At 40.8% G+C, this 4,586-nt stretch overlaps 1 long non-coding RNA gene across 1 annotated transcript; it reads left to right on the top strand.

Moving 5' to 3' along the window:
* The first annotated feature begins 495 nt into the window (after nt 1–495).
* LOC130146213 (uncharacterized) lies at nt 496–2,984 on the top strand. Its single transcript, XR_008820789.1, has 2 exons — nt 496–898; nt 2,774–2,984. It is a non-coding gene; the product is annotated as an uncharacterized LOC130146213 (long non-coding RNA).
* Nucleotides 2,985–4,586: the final 1,602 nt, after the last annotated feature.

The raw sequence follows: 4,586 nt of genomic DNA, 5'->3' as shown, positions 1-4,586 counted from the left end.
GGTTCAGTTTCTGGCAGGAAGGTGAAAGTACAACAGGGGCACAGTCAGTAGCACGTGTAGCTAATGCCATAATAACTTGTCTATTGCAAAAGACATATGAAGTTCTTAGAGATCCCAGTTATTTCCTGTCACTGTCAGGGGCAAAATGTCTGTTCTGCGCCTGGAGTTAGGCTGAGCTTTTTCTAGAAACAGAGGACTGGATGTGCAACTGCTGTTTCATAGATAAGGCAAAAGCATCTGTAGAAACTGAGGCAGATTATTCTGCAAACTGCAGTTTCTAGGTGAGGTTCCTCTTTCAGATAACTTGTCTTGGTGTTGCTCAATGGGGTTAAATTGCTGAGAAGTAATTTTGGTCTTTTCAGCAGAATTTCTGTGGAAGACTGTGCAGAAGAGACCCTGAAAGCCTCTTGCACTTTTCTATTGCCAGAGCTGCTAAGGACTGCCCATATCTCTGTATGATCCAATACCTGGTGCTAAGGGATGCTGACTTAATCAAAACTGCTAAATATGAATACATATTCAAAAATAGCAAAGCTAAACAAAATATATATATATATATATATATATAGGTGGAGCCTGCTGAATAGGAGACACGTGCCAGAGTAAACTGAAGGAAGATTTGAGGGGTGCTCTGCGGGCTTAACTATGTGCAATTCTTTGTTGTTACCCATCTTCATAGCATTTGAGGGATTGCCAGGGAATTAATCCTCACAGCACCCCAGGAGGTGGCAAAGAGCTACGAGCCCCTGTGGGAGCTGGAGAAAGGGAGGAGGTTAAAGAGCCCGGCCAGGGTTATGCAGCCCAGCAGCCTTTCTGCGTTCCTGATAGTGCTCCAGCCACCTTGCCATCTGGATTCACAGCCCTTTCATAACTCACCCCCATCACAAATAAACACAAGGTAAGTTGTCTTTGAAATGAGTAGGGACAGGTGATTTCATAAGAGTGATGACAGAAATAAATAATAAGGCCGTTCCTAGGAAAACCGTTCTGGCCAGGAGACATAAGGATATGTTGGAGTGAGGCTAGTCTGACCTCAGGGGTTTAGAGAGGCTTAATATGGCAGAATTTCATAAATAGTAGTATACGAAGTACAAACTGCTAATAAAATAAAATAAAATTTGAAAAAACATTCATTCAGTTTTGGGATTCTCCAGTACTGTTTCTCTGTCTTATATAAACTGTATGCTACTCCGGGCAGACACTACATATAGTCTGTTGAACAGATTTTACTTAGAAAAACTAATCAAAAGAATATTCATGTATTCACTTACTATTCTGACTACCAAAAATACTCAGGGAGGACACAATAACATGAGAACTGATATTACAGTGAGCAAAAATTCAGCATATTTCATACATTTGTTTTCATCTCAGGATGATTTTGACCACAGGAAAGTATTTGCCTATGATAGATGAACTGCATTGCCACTCATGTTAATCTACTACTGTATAATGATTTTTGTTTAGTATTCATTTTAACACTGCTAATGTTTACTTAGCAGGACATTAATAACAGCAAGATATTTATCATACAGGAAATGGCTAATGAAATCTGCTTCATCTGTCAGTGGACGTTTATGTTTCAAGGCTGCACTGGATTTTTTATGCAGGACCTAGGGGAGCATGGTAGTTTTTGTTAGTGGCTAACAATAAGAGGGAATTTAAATGGCATTTAGTAAAGATTGTTGTTGTTACTGTTATTATTATTATTATTGATATTGATATTTGTATTTGTATTTATTTTTATGTATTACATCAGGAGTCCCTCAGGCTTCAGATCAATGCTTCAAGCAGCTCAGCTGTTGCTGAAAGACTTAAGAGTGAGACAAAATATGTTTGATAGTGATGGGGACACAGGACTGGGAGTCAGAATAGTCCAGCTCCTCAAAGAAGCTGACTCACTGCTCCTGTGGTGAACCCTCTTACAAATAGCCCTTAGTCTCTGACACATCTCTTAAATGAATGAAGTTTATATGATTTCTGTATATTCTTATATTCAGCAGTTAATCCAGAGCCAAACTGCACCTCCTCGTTTAATGTTTTTAGAAATACTTGTTCTTAATAAGCTTTCTCCCAATGGCTGCTTCAAATTGTGTGCAAATGTCACAATTTTTAAGCAAAGCATATATAGCCTCTTGGGAGTTTTGCAGATCTCTGGCACCTAAGAACTGGTTTGAACAGCAGTGTATTTGAGGGACTTCCTTCTGAAAAGCACAAATGCCTTTGCAATTTATAAAACAGGTCTGGCATTTGAAAATGGTATTTTCCTTCTTCCTTTGCATTGAGTTCATTATTTGAGGCTTTCCTTCCTTTCTTGCGAAAAGCTCAACATGGTACATCCTTGTTGCAAGGACATGTGAGAGCTGCCAGATTGCAACACAACAGGGACAGGCATGAGTGCGGAAGCAAGATCCCAGAAGAGCTGGGGAGCTGCACTGGTCTTTGGCTGTCCTTCGCCAGCCCTAGGCTTGTTCTTCATGGACAAGGACGAGTATTAATGTCTCCCACTGATAAAGTGCATAGTTTTTAGTCAGGATACACGTATGTACGTGTGGAATTTGGCCCAGCATGCACTGACTAATGTCCAGTGATTTACCTTTTCTTCTTTTTATTTGCAGAGTGAAATCACTGAAAAATTGAGTCACTGGTTATGTTAACTTTATGGAAAGGAAAGTGTATAGCCATAGCAAAGTAGTTTCCTTTATTAGTTACTTCTAAAGAATAAAATGTAAATTCCAAACACTGTTCTCTTTCTCCTTTTTCTTTTCCCCAGAAGTTCCTGGGATTACAAAATCTAATTCAGAAATGCCAAATCCAACCTCCACTGCACCCCTGCAACAACCTCCAAAGTCAACAGGAGTCATGGCTGCACAAGGAACTCAGTGCCCCATCAACACACTGCAATTTTTAACCATTACTGAATGTAAATCTCTCTAGCATCAATATTTATTCCTGATAAATATGAAGAATGTTTAGTCTTCTGAGTCATCGGTTCTTTTCCAGTTAGTACTTGCTCTACTACTTCCACCCCTGAATGGAACTAGAGATTTATACATGATATCAGCATACAAAGTCAACTGTTAGGAAGAGGCAACCACAGAATAACAACTGGAGAGATAACAATGAGCATCTGTCAAAGCCAGCACACTCCACTGTTGTCATTTCTCTGCTGTTGGTTTTGCAGCGGTCGTGAGTGGTAAATCACAAGAAGGGCACGAATAAGTACAGCAGGATTTTCTCACAGTTTGTTCCATGCAAGCTTGAGGTTGCCCTGGGAGACAGGAAGCATCTTTTGGGCACTCCCACAGCAATAAACTGTTGCCACTCGTATTAACGAGTAGCAGAATGCTGTGTTTTGTTCAATGACAGGCTTATGAGCTGACCAGCAAAAATGTTAAGGGTGGATAGAAAGTTTTTTCCCCTACTTTCACTTCTTACTTTGGATGCAACGCAGGGTCCTGTTAAAGAGGGAAATCTGCTTTTTTGCTGTAAAGCAGTAGATTTAGTCTAGTTTCCAGGGGATGCAAGGTCTGCATAATAGAAACTCACATTGCAATGTGCCACAGTAGTCCTAAGGCTGTAAAGCTGTTACGGAGACAGTTGAGAGGAAGCTGGAATCAAACACCCAGTTTGTATTCTTCACGTATGTTATTTAGTGAGACATAGCACCCAGAAAAAAGGATGATTTCAGTCTGATTGTAGCACAGATCAGTGGCTGCCAGCCAAAAGCAAAGGTCTGCTGTGCTAAAAGATGAAGACCTCTCAGTTCAGAAAGGGTGGTCCCTGAAGAAGCTGTAGTACTTTTCCTGTTTTCTGGGATGAGTAGTCCGTCACAGTGTGTCTGTAACTCCGGGTGGTGACTGCACCAAAGTGCTGGGAGCCTCTCCTTGATCAGGGAAGATACCTCATTCCAGAAGGCACCGCTGTAATCCTGTGCTGGGATAGCAGAGTGAGAAGTGACTAATCACTGGCTGAAAAGGTAGCAGGTAAAACAGAGGCAGGTAGCAGGAAACGTTGGCTGGTTTTGCTGAAGGACTTAGAAGAGCTGCACAAAGGAAACAAAACAGGCGCACTTTTAGATAGCTTAAGAAACCTGACTTCTTGTCTCAAAGATCAAGCCTTGTAAGGGCACTCTAAAATCCAAATGAAAGGTGCAGTTCCCTGAGTCAGAGGGACGGAAATAGAAGTCCTACAGCTACCAGGAATCCCTTACTTCCTAAAGTGGTCCCCAAAGGTAATAATAAATGTTCATAAGCAGGAAATCTCATTGCTATTGTCTTTATACAGAAAAGCATTCTTTCCCAGGTCAACATAATACGCCTTGAAGAAATAATGTATCTTCTCATGCATTATCTTTTAATAGTCCTCTTCCTTTTCTATACTCCTCCCTGACTTGTCAGATGTTTTTCTTGTCTGATGGTTTGGCTTGAGAGACAATGTATTCCCTATGTCCACTACTGATAAAACAGGGTATACCTGCTCCACAGGAATGGTCTCACCTGGGTATACTAATACATGGAGAATGCTGCTGCAGACATTATCATCTTTTATTGCACAGCCCTGACTATGTTGCTTTACAATGAGTA

The sequence above is a fragment of the Falco biarmicus genome, chromosome 3, assembly GCF_023638135.1.
Source record: "Falco biarmicus isolate bFalBia1 chromosome 3, bFalBia1.pri, whole genome shotgun sequence".
Classification (NCBI taxonomy): domain Eukaryota; kingdom Metazoa; phylum Chordata; class Aves; order Falconiformes; family Falconidae; genus Falco; species Falco biarmicus.
Note: the sequence above shows the minus strand (reverse complement) of the source record. Positions and strands in the feature narration are given on the sequence as shown.